Genomic DNA, 14,721 nt, shown 5'->3' with positions numbered 1-14,721 from the left:
TCATGGCGACAAGGGACGTAAGTTAATGGCTAGGAGGGTTGTTAGGAAGTTATTTCATGTATGTTTTCCATGATAAAAGGCCCAAACTGGCATGGAAGCAGCAGAAAGCAGGAAAGAAGGATCTGTCCGGCTAAACCTAATTAATAATTTTGGTAATGAAGAGATAGGTTATTAATAGATGCCCTTAATACTTAAAAGAAAGTTATATTTAGAGGAAAACTTTCAGAACTAGGCTAATAGTACCCCAAAGTTATTTTCCTAGTCAGCATTCAGAGACCTGATCTAGTTAAAGCTTAAGAAAAAAGTTTTAGTGAAGGATTCCACTTCTAGGTAGCCTAGAGTGGGTTGCACAAGGCAAGGTCACCTCTGCAAACTTTAGGGAAAAAACAGATAATTTACAGAAATGGTCTAATTTTAAAGGCTTGGGATAGTGACGGGATTGAAGAAGACGAAATACAATCCCAGAGAGGAGAAGCCTTCTCAGGGGAGCTGTGAGTGAGATGCTGCTAGCTCTCCTGCCATCCGGGGCCATTTGCCAGTGGTAGACAGGAGCTGTATGAATCAGGCAGGTCCCGAAAAGCCCCAGGTCGGGGGAAAGGAAACAAACAAAACTTGAAGCAGCCAAATGGGACTGGAGGAAAAAAAAGGGAAACTTGAATAGCCTCGAACACATATTTCATTTTGTTCAAGGGATGTTTGCTGAATTCTGTGCCTGCCCTGGAGGCTACAGAGAGAATGCAGGGGTTTCTCAACTAGCATTGTAATTCAGCCTTTTGCAGGATGAGATTCTGAGTTTGATTTTCAATAATCCCAGCCCAGCAGCTACAGGAGATGAAGGTCTCTTTCAGGGTAGTCACAGACGCTTTCAGGTCATTTTTTGTGGTACTTGAGCTGGGTATTCAAATACCTCACCCCACCGCTTTCTTTCCCCACTTTGTCCAGTGACCTTAGGAGTAACTAGCCAACCTCATTATACTTGTTAATTTGGTAAAAATGTTCAAAAGTGTCATATACATGTTCAATGACATTCTTATTTCCTGTGGCTGTCTGACTAAGAGTCTTCAACAGTGATACTTTGTATCTCTGTTGCCGGACCATGCCATGAGCTATCGGTGCTCTCGTTACTACTGGAAATAGAGTCATTAGTGTCTTTAAATCTAATCAGATTCCAGAAACCCCAGAAGCAATTTAGAAAATTTTTTCTTAAAATTCTGTATATATATAAGCACAAAAGCTTATATGCTACTAATATATTGTGAAATGAAATTATGGGGAAGCAGAAGGACAGCAAAGATGACTGAGACAGAGAAGGAGGGAGAGCAAATATAAGGCAACGCTACCAGCTGATCGTTGCTTGACACCAAGAATAACTGATTGCGAATCTCGCGGGACAGTCTTGTAAGACACCTTATGAATTTCAGCATTGCAGGCAAGTCAGTAGAGCAGGAAGAGAAAAGAAGCTCCACCTCCTCTCCCAAGTTCCCTTTTGTCAAAAGTGTGCCCTGACCTCAGCAGTAACTCCTAAGACATTATTAGGTTATTATTTTTCATAACATACATTACATAATAATCTCCCAACAGCACAAAGTTACAAGATGGTGGAATCGTCCACATGCTTTTGTTACGCCAAATAAATTAATATGATGGGAAGGAGAGTCCACTGCAAAACACGCAGTAAAGATGCCAAATAAACTTGCAAGTGACGTGTCATAATCATTACCAATGTGAGTAAAACTTTGTACAAAATAATTAGAAAGTGACATAGGGGAAAAATTATTTACAGATTAGATGAGTGTAATCATGAATTTCCACGTGAGTACAAATGAAGTATATTCTTTATTCATATTATTTTGACAGTTTTCATCACAGAACACAAAAATGTTCTTTTTCCAAATTAAAACTAATTAAAAACTCTCTAAAGAACAACGTGTAGCAACGAAACTCAACAGAACTAGAGGTACTCAGCCAAAGTGCTCACGTCGTTGGAAAGGAGAAGTTACAAAACGCATTCTAATTTCGAGAATGTAACTCATCACAAAAATCATTCTAAGCTTATTTTTAATTTAATAGTATTTCTGTGCTGCCAGATATTATCTTTATTAACTAGCCATGTTTGCCTTTGGACTAAGCTGCAAATTTCTTTGTAGATGTGACAAATTATTAAAAGACTCTGTCATCAAGGATGGGTAGATTCATCATTTATTCATACAGCAAATACGCATGTACCTACTATGCTCCTGGGACCGGAAGATATAAGCAAATGAAGACAAGCATGTTTCCAATAGAGCAAAAGCTGCAGGAGTGAATGGGAGAAAGGGAGAGAGGAGAGAATTAAAGAATTAACGAGAGTCAGGTTTCCTGAAATAAAGGGGTTTTTACCTGGTAGGTGAGGGTAACATTGCTCAGGCCTGATCCATCCTCCCTCTAAGAGTCCTGGAGGCAATTCTGATTTGTTTCGCAACCACTTCAGAACAATACTTTCAGGCAAATTCCCACTCGGGTTGCGCTTTTATGTAGCCATTAATCATCACACTGTGGGCAGATCTGAACCTGACCGCATAAAGGCAGAAGTGAAGAATCAGCTCAGGTAAAGGAAGACTGAGGAAAACTTAAGAGCCATGAAATTCTGACATGCTGTCCTGAGAAGGAGCTGCCTATTAAAGAAAAGGAAAGCAAGGTTTTTGCTGTGTCGTTTCGCTGGTTTTTAAATTTTTCCTGGAATACAGTTGATTTACAATGTTGTGTTAGTTTCAGGGGTACAGCAAAGTGAATCAGTTATGCATATACATGTATCCACTCTCTTCTAGATTCTTTTCCCATACAGGTCACTACAGAGTATTGAGTAGAGTTCCGTGTACTGTACAGTAGGTCCTTATTAGTTATCTTTTTCTATATGGCAGTGTGTATATGTCAGTCCCCATCTCCCAATTTATCCCCCCCTCCGGTTAAACCCTGGTCACCATAAGTTTGTTTTCTACATCTGTGACTCTCTTTCTGTTTTGTAGATAAGTTCATTTGTACCCTTTTTTAGATTCCACATATAAGTGATATCGTATGATATTTGTCTAGCTCTGTCTGACTTACGTCGCTCAGTATGACAGTCTCTAGGTCCATCCATGTTTAGCTGTTTCTGGAAGCATCCTGACAGAAGCGTGATCGGCTCCGAGGACTGTGCGAAGCCAGCAGGAAAGATAGAAGAAAGGCGCTCAGTGTTGGTAATTCCCGAGGATGACAGTCACTCAATACTGGTAATTCCCGAGGATGACAGTTACCTGTCTCTACGTAAAAGAAAGCCTTTCTACAGCATATGGTTACGCTATCGCCGGTGCATAAAAACAATTAATTAGATCATCAGCTTTTATTTTATGATGCAGTGATTTACAAACCCACGTTAGATCCAGCTGAAGTACAGAATGAAAGGATGTGGCCTGCAGCTCCCAAGACGGAACCAATGAACCCTCCTGCTGCAGGCCCTTCCCCATGTAACCCCGTCCTCTGAGTGCCTGACTTCTCACTCATATACCATCTCGGGGTTTAGGGGATATTCCTTCCACGATTAGATCACCAGAGCCTGACTTCCCTCCCTGGTGCCCTGAGGGGCTCCCTCCGCCAGCCTGAACTCTACGCTCAGGGGCAGGCGGGCTCCTTCCAGGTGGCTCTGCAGCCTGTCTGACCCCCACCACCCCTGCCTTGTTTCCCTGGCAGGCAGCATTGCCTTTACTTCAAGTTGTAATGAGTTTTGCTCCTGTGTCCCTGACAGGCCATTCGCGCCCCATTTTTGGATGCATTTTCTCATGTTCCTACCTGGTGACCTTATCTTAGCTCCTGGTAAGACACTTCTGTCTCTCAGCTGGCTCAGGGCTCTGCTGAGGCCCCAGGGAAGTTTACAGATTGTCTTCCATCCCTGGCTTCCCAAGGAGCCAGGGAAGCTCTGGGGCTTTGGCGCCTGCTCTGTGCCTTGGTGGCTAGACGGTCACATTTGTGAGCCTGCGGTCTGCAGGGCGGATGGCAAGTCCCCTGCCCTCCTAGGTTCTCCGAAGCACTGGGCAGCGTTCTATTTTGCTGTTCAGCTCTCTCATGTCAAGATATGAGCATAGGGGGGTACCTACCCCTACTGCTTCCAACTGCATTCTTCTCCCCCAAAATGCCCTCCTGCACCCCTGGCTGGATTATTCAGTGGTGCACTGGGTTCTGTGTGTGTGTGTGTGTGTGTGTGTGTGTGTGTGTGTGTGTTGCGTTTCCAGTCTATCCTCACCCACTGTAAGTCCTATTCTGAACTTAGACGCTAAGTATCAAAGCAAGTCTTCTTTCTTAGATCGTTATTACATTGGTCCCTTTTCAGCTGGCTACCAAACGTGAGAAGACTGGCTTTACGATGAGGGGCAACACCAGAAAATGAAATAACATTTCCACATCCGTCCACAGGCGGTTACTTTATACGCACCACCACGGTTACAGTACAGAAGGAGAGGGAAGGCATGCAAGTCGGGCAAGTGTTATTGTAAATCATGCGTATTATTGATTTATTTGTACATTTATTTTTACACCATATTTTGTTCTCCTAAAGGATATGAGAAGCAACTGGATCCTGTAAACTGTGTTGCGTGAGAAGAATGAATAAATACTACGAGGGATGAAAGGAGGGAGCACACATGCTAAAGGCCCAGGAGGACAAGGCTGGGGTCAGGGCAGACGGGGGTGGCAAGTGAAGAGACAGTTTCACACAGAATTTCTGCCACTACCTGGGCTGTTTGACGGACGAGAACTCCCTTGATGAATCCTGAAGTCCTGTGTCTCCATCCAACTGTAGACAGACCTCGGACATCCAGCAATAGCGATCACAGAATGATGAATATAAAGTTTTCTCCTTCAAAGGAGCCTCAGTACTCAATAAAACTTCCCCATAATTCTTGAACCAGAAAACTCCCTCTCTCTCTCCTAAGCCTGACCACATAGTCAGAATTATTTCTGCTACCAAAGAAGGAGGAAGAGGAGGAAGGGGAGCAGCGGGGGGGAGCCCCAGCCTCAGGCTGATATCACCTGGACTTTTCAACACTAAGCACGACTCCTGGATCCACGTGGGTCTTGTCCTCCAACCCCAATACAATGGGAACTGACACTTACGCTCATGTCTAGGACCTCCCCTGTAATCTGGTTCACACCCACCGCCATGTCCAGAAATCATTCTATCTTCTCTCCGTCCCTTCTTCTTGGTATTTATCCTGCTTGGTGTTATTCATGATTCCTGGATCTCTGGTTTGGTGTCTGTCATTGATTTTGGAAAATTCTTGGCCATTATCACTGCCAATGTCTCTTTTCTTCCACACTTTCTTTCATCTCTTTCTGGTATTACAATTATATATTTGTTATACCTTTTGAAAGTACTCCACAGTTCTTGAGTACTTTGTTCCAGTTTTATTCATTCTTTTTCCCCTTTCCATCTCATTTGGGGACATTCTTATTGACCTATCTTCAAGCTTTTTTTCTCTCATTAATTTCTAGCATTTCCTTTTGATTCTGTCTTAGGACTTCCATCTCTCTGCTTAGTGCTATCCATCTGGTCTTACATGTTGTCTAATTTTTCCATTAGAGTCCTTAATATATTCATCATAGTTATTCTAAAATTCCCCGCATGATCATTTGTTTCATGTCTGAGTTCGGTTCTGATGCTTGTTTTGTCTCTTTAGTCTCTGCTTTTACTTGCATTTTATCATGCCTTCTGCTTTTGTTGCTGTTGTTGTGAAAAGCCAGCTAGAAACTGAGATGAACAGTCCTCTGTTATGAGGTTTTATGTTAATCTGGATAAGAGTTGGGCTGTACTTAATGTATTTTTAGTTGTAGGTGCCAGAGTCTTCCAATTCCTTAAGCATCTTGTTTTCTTCTCCTGTGTCGTTTGGGGGCTTCTGTGAGAAGGCCTCCTTAGCTGAGTCTGCATCTTGCAGCTTTTTCAGCTGTAATCCACTCTTATATTGGAGAATGGTGGATGGGGTGATAATGGGTGGGGAGGGGAATTGTTCCATTATGAATGAACCTCAGATTTTAATTGGTCCCGTGGGCTTCACAAGTGTCTCTCACCCTCCACCCGAGATGAGAAAGGGAAGGAAGAGAGGTCTGGAGTCAGAAATGCCATCCCCTGGGCAGGTGAGGCTCCAGTGAGGTCTTTTCCCAAAAGTAGGTCCTTGTTGTGGAGAACTCTTCCTCCTCCTGCCAAAGCCTGGAGGGGATCTTACTCAGCCCTTCACCATGAAAATCCGATAAGTTCCTGGAGGTGGAATCCACGGACGTGTGGGAGACCCCCAAGATGGAGGTCTGTGAGCTTCTCACTTCCCGAGTCCACACGCAGGCCCGGCAATTCAGCAGAACAGCTGTGGAAGTATTCCCGCCAGTTTATGGTCCAACAGCTTCTGTTCCAGGTAAGTAGACCTTGACTGGGACTCTGGGTTCAACTCTCTCTCCAGACTTGGGGCGGGGGGCGGGGGGGCGGAGGTTGACTGCCCTGAGATCTCAATTCTTGTTGGATCCAAGAAAGTCGTTGCTTTCTAATTCGTTTCATTTTTTCTTATTGTAAGGGTAGGAGTGACAAATTCTAAGCTCTCAATATGTCAGAACTGCAGCAGGAAATCTTTTTTAATTTCAATATATTGTTCTCAATTGGCGACTTTGCAATAAAACTTAAATGTTCTCAAATCTCTTTCAACTTAAAATAAAATGACACACAACCCCTTCATCTCCTAACCTCCCCAATTACTTCATTCTTTTCTCCCCTTTTCTGTCAAATCTCTCGAAATAATTGGCAAAAAGTCCTGTTGCCACCTCTTTTCACTCACACCTCAGCCCTCTGAACGCCCATTTCTGCTCTCATTATCCCGTCAAACTTGCCAAGAGCTGCCTTGTTGATAACTCAAAGGACCATGTTTTTTAATCTCTCGGGAGATTTGAATCATTATTTCTCTCTCATTAAAACGTTTTCTTCCCATAATGTCCATTACCACAATTGCAGCTTTTCCTCTTCCTTTTTCGGTTACCTGCATCTCATTTGTTAAAGGAATTTCTACTTTTTTCCAGTCCTTTCACCATCTCTGTTCTTCTGGGTTCTATCCTAGTCTCTCTTCTCTTCCTATTCTGCGCCTTTCCTACACAACCCATCCACTCCTATTGCTACAACTGCCGTTGATACGACGGTAACTCCTGAATCTCTGCGGCCACTCGAGAACGTTCTCCTGAGCTTCCATTCCACTTCTCCTTTGATGTCTGCGTGGATGCCCCATAAGCCTTATAAAATCATTGTACCCACGTAAACGTCATGTCTGGTGCTGCCTTTTTCAGTAAATGGCACTGGCATGCACTGTCTTGCCAAAAAAGTATACTGTACCATGACTTATTATAATATACATTACTATATATTACAGTATTATTTATGTGTAATACAGTACACAATTTTATGATAGTGTAATGTGTTACAATTTTATAGTTATAGTATAACATATTTTATATAGATAAATAGATAGAAATGCTCTCTCTTATTCTCTCAACTAACCTAAAACCAAATACCAAACATTGGTTATTAACAGCTCTCAAACCTGTCCACTCTTTCCATCATCAATTCTGTGAACCTACTTCCAGCCTCTGCAACCAACCTGTATTCCTAACTCCGGGGTTGCCTCTCTCCAATCCGTTTGGAAAATTTCACTGTCAACGTGGACTTTTTAAAACGGAAATCTGCATATGTCATTCCCTTTCTTAAATTCTTGAATGCTTCATTTTATTAGCAAAAAGAGCAAACTCCTTAACTTGGCTTACAAAGACCAATGCAATCTGGCTTCTGCTTAACTAGCTCTTTTCAAGGTTCCTGCCTGAGCCCCTTAACCGGCGAGTGGATGGGACCAGCTAAAGGTCCATTCACCGGGCACACTCAGTTTTCTCTTTTGTCAGGGCTTAGCTCAGCTACCACTTCTAAGAGGAAGTCTTCACCAGCCATCCTTCCAAGTCCGGTTTTGATGCTGCCCTTAGGTGTTTTCACAGCATCTGTATTTCCTATATTATGTTCTATTTCAATTGACAGTTAACTTACCTTTATTCCGTACAATAGCTTTGTAACTTGGCTGGTCACGCGCGTCTCAGCTTTCCTCAGTGTGCCTTCCTGTTATGCAAAGGCTTGAAAGCTAAAATCTACACTTCTCATACTTCCTTGTGGCCAGGTGTCTTGGATACGTTTAGGTTCCCCAGTTAGATGTACCTGCATAGGGACCACAATTCAGAACAGTGGGAAGGTGAGTGCTGGGACATGAGGCGCACAACTGGCTCTACCTGGGACTCAGGTAAGGCTGTATCATCCTGGAGGCTGCCGGAGCAGTTCCACGCCCCCCCGACCCCTGCCTGTGGCAGAGGCAGAGGCTCCACTGGCAAGCCAGTCTGGGGAATTTTTCTAGTAGTAAAATTCTGGAGGCTCAGTCTGGAGCGTTCATCATTTCATCATCTCAACTCTCTTACAAGCATCTAATTTATGTATTAAATCTGCTTCTGCCTGAACCTCTAAGTGGTATATATTATCCATCCCAGAGGTCTTCAAACATCCTCCTCCTGTTCATCTCATAAAAAGCTCTCAGTACATAGCTGTTGACTGATGGGTAGACATACATCAAAGATGTTATTACCCTTCTCTGGATCATTTCTGGAGAATTTTTTTGATATTTCAATAAAGTAACAAAGAATACCAGAATAAATGGGACGATCATATCTAACGATAGCCAGAATAATTACTCTCATCACCCAAATAAAACTCACAGTAGTAAAAGAATACATAGTCTTATTCTACAGGCGATCATTAGAAGCTGTATGTTCATGAAGTTACCGTGGCACATTGGTTATTTTGGAAACACATCTTAATAGCGTGGCATGAATTCATTTCCATCAAAAGTTAAAGCACCACATTTTCTGCTGTGTATGCACTAGAACATTTAAACTATTTGAATAAAAATATTATTCAGTTTATTCGATTTTGAAAACAGCAGTAAGCTCTTTGTACCATTTTTTCTTGTTGATCTAAATGTCTAAACCTATGAGAGATGGTGAACAGACCTGCATCAGGACAGGCATTAAATTCCTGTACTGCGAGCAGAGGAAAGAGTATAAGAAAAATCTCAGTCCACGTACCTCTGGGAGCAAAGCGTTTACGCAAACCATCCAGACAAGCGGTCTTCCGTCTGAGTTCCGTTCCAGACAAGTCTCGCCTCAGGTTGTCAGGCCAGGCAACAGTTGCTCAGTCACATTGCTGTGTGGCCACAGGTTAACTGTATTTCTGTAAGAAGAATATTTGAGCAACAGATTAAACCACCCAGGGAAACGCTGAGATAAGGTTAATTAGAAATATTGAAGTAAGGCAAGAGTTCTTTGATAGCAAGTTTGGGCAAAGGCGGAGAAGGGAAGCTTCTGTGTGGAAGGGATAATTGAAGGCTGAACCCGAGTTTGGGAACAGTTACGTCTCAGAGCAGTAGACTGGTTAGCAACTTTTTTTTTTTTTAAATTTTGAAGTCCAGACACAAGCTTTTGCTAGAGAGAAACTTTTTCAAGTGTGACAGGATCAGAAGTTCTGGAAATCCAGTGTTTAAAATTGGTTCCCAACTCAATGGGCTTAAAATGTTCATCACTCTTCCCCATGACGCACTCTCCCTTCCTCCAGTGATGCAAACTGGATGTCCCCAGGTCACTTGTATTAGTTAATGGAGGCTAGACAGTTCTAATAAACAGACTCAAAATGCAAATGGCTCAAATACGATAGAATTTTATTTTCCCCTCATCTAACCCCCACAGGCTGCTGACCCTGGTGGGCAGCTGCTTCTCTTCCAGGCATTCAGGCCACCCCCACAATACGGATCTCCCTCGACCGATAGGCTTATGTCACAATGAGCGCATCGTACGTTGAAAATATCCTAAGGCGAAATGCATTTAATACACCTGACGTATCAAACACCGCAGCTTAGGGCTTCCCTGGTGGCGCAGTGGTTGAGAGTCCGCCTGCCGATGCAGGGGACGTGGGTTCGTGCCCCGGTCCGGGAAGATCCCACATGCCGCGGAGCGGCTGGGCCCGTGAGCCATGGCCGCTGAGCCTGCGCGTCCGGAGCCTGTGCTCCGCAACAGGAGAGGCCACAGCAGTGAGAGGCCCGCGTACCGCACCAAAAAAAAAAAAAAGGGTGGCTAGAAATATATCATTGCTTACCCAGATTACTAATCCCTCAATATTACAAAAGCCTCAGAGGCTATGTCATGTAAAAATATGTATCATTAATTTTTCATGGTTAAAATTCTCTGTTGACCTCTGTGAATATTTTCCTGGCATTAAACACTGACAGAAATAATCATATATGCCTTGGGTATTTAGTTAACTGCCCAATACACAGTTTGGGGCTTTAAAAATTTATATTCATGTTGCAAATCATCCCTCTTTTTTGGTTATGGGTCCCCAGATCTCTTGTGTCCCCTGATGCAGAAGTTTTGTTGTGGTCTTTCCTGTGCTTTGTGGTACGATGATATTACCTCACTATCCAGAAAACAAAGCCTGGACATGTGCAAACGGCAGCTACATCGGCTTTTTATTACCCTAAAAATGTTAAACTTACTCTCCAACTTACTGCATACTGTAATCCAGGGTTTTCTACTTTTTAAGCAGCATAACTGCTTCTCAAGATTCTTTCTGCTAGTGAGTATCTATTTGGGTCCTTGAATTCTCAAGGTGTTCTAAGATACATTTTTTCGAGGCTAAACATCATTTCATTCTTCCTGGAAACATACATAAATTCTCCGAGCTCCACTTTGCTACTGAGGTCTCAGATAAGAAGGTGAAAGCTTCCCAGCTGGGAGATCATTATGACTTTTTGTCCCCCTTCCAAATGTGGTTATAGGGTGCAGCTAAAACCACCTTTCAGTAACCGCAGACTTTGTGCCACTCACACATATAAAACGTACTTGTGTTATTATTAAAAGCACAGATTGCTTAGTAAGAAGGAAGTCTTTTCCGAAATCACTGAAGCTGACAGTCGTTCTCAGTTTGCAGCCTCATGCTTCCCCATCAGCTAGAGTGAACAGGTAACAGGCCAGAGAGGAGAATACAATAGCTATGCGAAACCAACCTCCTCAGCCCAAACCCTACGGCCTCTGTCGAGAAACACTTGCTCCAGAGCCTTTGCAAAAGGACCGCTCTTCTCAACTCACAAAGAAGGGAGTAAGCCAGCAGGTCTTGAGAACCAGCAAGGGGAGTTAGTCGTGAAGCTTCCTGGGCCCTGGGAATCTGGCCAGTTCCCAGGGATCCGCGAACGTTCTGAGACTTATGATTAGAAACACAAGCATTTAACTTAATAGCCAGAGCTGCACGTTCGCACGTAAGCTGGTGATTACCAGCTTGCGGCTTGGCGAAAAAGCAGGATTCCTTGGGGCGACGCTCTGAAGTCTCACCCGTGGAGTGGACGCACCGCCCGGGACCTTCCCAGTTGGGATTCCAGATTGCTGTTCCAGGGACTTCTCAGCATCGCTTGCATCCGGATGAAGTTCTCTTAAGTTGGTGATGTATGCGCTATCTCTTTATATGTTCCTTGTTTTCCCAACCTGGTGATGCAAATTCTCCCAGGTTGGTGATGTTGCTTTTTCTCTCAATCTGGCGACGAATTTTCTCTCAAACTCGTGACATACGTGGCAGTGTAAGTGCTCCCAAATTGATGATGTATGCGTATATATATCTATGTAGCTTGTCCTTATACTGTAACCTACTGCTAATGTAATCAATTTCCTTACTTCTTGCAAGAAAGGGAAAAAAAGGACCGCTTTCTTGGTGCTTCCCCCCGTGGCTTTTCAACAAAGAACTTAGGCCTTTGGGGGGGGAAGGGCACAGGTAAGCAGCCCTGTGGTTCATTCGTGTATGCATTCATCACTCCTCCACTCCACGGAGTCTTGCTATGCCCCAGGCTATTTTAGACAATGACGGGTAGACAGCAAACACCGTGTTAGCTGAGGAGCAGCTCCGAGACGGGCAGATGCACAAAAGCAAACACTTAGGAAAGAGCGGCTATCGTGGAGGTGAACCCAAGGGGCTATGGGAGGATGCAGTGGGAGCACCTGACCTCGCCAGTAGTGAGGGGAAAAACAGTCTTCACCTAAGAGACAGCATCTCAAACGATTGATGATGTAATACCCAGATGACGCAGGGAATTGAATTTCAGGCAAAGGGAGACACGTGAGCAAAGGCTGGAAGATTACACAGAGTTTGGGATGGCTTCAGCACGATCGGGGTACAGGGAGGTGCGTGTATTTAAGATAAAAGACATTTGGGGCTTTCCTGGTGGCACAGTGGTTGAGAGTCTGCCTGCCGAGGCAGGGGACACGTGCCCTGGCCTGGGAAGATCCCACATGCCGCGGAGCGGCTGGGCCCGTGAGCCATGGCCGCTGAGCCTGCGCGTCCGGAGCCTGTGCTCCGCAACGGGAGAGGCCACAACAGTGAGAGGCCCGCATACGGCAAAAAATAAATAAATAAAATAAAATAAAAGACATTGGAACATACTTATATATGTATGTGGGAAGTAGCACAGGACAGGGGTCAGCAAAGAGGGAAGAATCCACTGGAATGGATGAAGGCTCTTAGCAAATTGGGAGCAGATGTATTTAACATAGGCTTAAAGTTAAGACAGTGAACAGATGTACAAGGATTTTGTCAGCTTCCACTAAGAAATATTTTGATGGGTTTTCAGCTAGTGATAAAAACGAAGATCTTCAGTCAAATAAGATTAGTAGAAAAGTAAAATTTTATCATGCACAGCGTTAAGTATCTGCAGAATAATGGACCACATGGTACATCTGTGGCAAATCCAATGGTTAGTTTAGTGCCTTCAACCATCAGTGCCTTGAATTCTAGCATCAAAGAAAGTAGGCTGTGTGCATCATATAGGGTTGACGGTCGGCAAGGAACAAACAGTAGGAAGCTGTGGAGAAGTGGTGAGAAAATCAACGACGTTACTCTGGCAATGAGTACAGGGCTTACCTACAACCCAGAGGAGGAGAGGCAAATGAAATCTGGACAGGGGTTACCTGGCTGGGGTACACGGAATTGAAATGGGGAAGACGGAGACACACAAGTGCAGAGCAGGAAAGTGAAAGATGAGGTCACGGAAGAGATTGTGGAAATTCAGAACGGGAATATGGAATAGCTCCAAAAGACTCAAAAGGTGATGACATTTAAGGTGCTTTCCCAAAGGAGTTTCCCCCAAATTACTGAGGATGACAACTTGACGTCAGAGAAAATATGACGATGTTAAGGCGCTAAGTGCAAAAAAAGAGGCTAGCAAAGCCTTCACACTTTGTTCTCGAAATGCAGATTCCTGGTTCTCCAGTTAAAATAGTTCCTCTCCACAAGGTCTTCTACACCCTTCACAAACGCTGGCCTCCTGAGTCTTCAAACCACAGATCAAAACAAAAACAATGTCCATCGACAGAGGAATGGATAAAGAAGATATGGTACATATATACAATGGAATATTACTCAGCCATAAAAAAGAACAAAATAATACCATTTGCAGCAACATGGATGGACCTGGAGATGATCATACTAAGTGAAGTAAGTCAGACAGCGAAAGACAAGTATCACATGATATCACTTATATGTGGAATCTAATTTTAAAAATATGATACAAATGAACTTATTTACAAAACAGAAACACACTCACAGGTTTCAAAAACAAACTTATGGTTACCAAAGGGGAAACGTCGGGGGCGGGATAAATTAGGAGCTTGGGATTAACACACACATACTACTATATATAAAATTGATAGCCAACAAGGAACTACTATACAGCACAGGGATTTCTACTCAGTATTCTGTAATAAATATGGGTAAAGAATATGAAGAAGAGTGAATATATATATATATATATATGTATACTGAATCACTTTTCTGTACACCTGAAAGTAACACAGTATTGTAAATCAACTCTACTCCAATAAATTCTTTTTAAAAAGAGTACAATACTAGTGTGTGCCTGCCTGTTTTGTCTCCTTTCAATGTGATGTTCAAACTCTCTCCCCTTAATACTCAGCCTCCAACCTGCTTTAACACCAGAAGTAAATGTTGTCTCTACCTAGAAATCTTTCCTAAACCCACAGTTCCACCCCAGCTGAATTATTCCCATCTCCTCTTGCTACTGGGCACCCTATGCGTACCTCTAGCAGCCCGTGTGCCACGTAACACTCAGTTATGACCACCCTTCCGTGCAAGGGTCTCTCCCACGGAATGCAAGGACCTTGAGGAAGTGAGCAAAATCTTACCTTTGTATCCCTAGTACCTGGCACTTACTTGGTAAATATTTGCTGACCTGAACTAGATGATATACCCCAACGCTCTTTTACATTTGTGGGTTTCCATCTTTTCTCCTAAAAAAAAAAAAATAGCTAATGTGTATTGACCACATTACATGCCAAACACGCTATATTTAGTGTATCATTTAATGCAGTAATCCTATAAGTTACACATCATTATTGCCACATTATTGATGAAGAGAACAAGTTGTTTAAATCGTATTTATAGCATTAAATGCCTCGTATGTAATCACAGGGGTTGCTACTCTAGAGACATTTGTGTGTATTCACTGCTCATGGGTCTATTATCTGAGGGGGGACCACTCGTCACCAGTACGCATAGCTCCCAAGAAGACAGTGATTGTTTCCTGGGGAGGGGAGGGCTGA

The 14,721-nt window shown here is 43.3% G+C and overlaps 1 long non-coding RNA gene across 4 annotated transcripts in view; it reads right to left on the bottom strand.

Annotated features, from left to right (window-relative positions):
• Positions 1-14,721, bottom strand: part of LOC109549324 (uncharacterized) — a 401,131-nt gene that overhangs the window by 56,179 nt on the left and 330,231 nt on the right. For 3 of the 4 annotated variants that reach the window (XR_012325564.1, XR_012325562.1, XR_012325565.1), the window contains 2 exons: positions 9,154-9,298; positions 8,072-8,236 (listed from right to left, as the gene is read on the bottom strand). This is a non-coding gene — a long non-coding RNA (uncharacterized lncRNA). The remainder of the gene's footprint in view (positions 1-8,071; positions 8,237-9,153; positions 9,299-14,721) is intronic. The other variant, XR_012325563.1, reaches the window with a different exon arrangement.

Source organism: Tursiops truncatus, chromosome 14 (genome assembly GCF_011762595.2).
Source record: "Tursiops truncatus isolate mTurTru1 chromosome 14, mTurTru1.mat.Y, whole genome shotgun sequence".
NCBI classification, from domain to species: domain Eukaryota; kingdom Metazoa; phylum Chordata; class Mammalia; order Artiodactyla; family Delphinidae; genus Tursiops; species Tursiops truncatus.
Note: the sequence above shows the minus strand (reverse complement) of the source record. Positions and strands in the feature narration are given on the sequence as shown.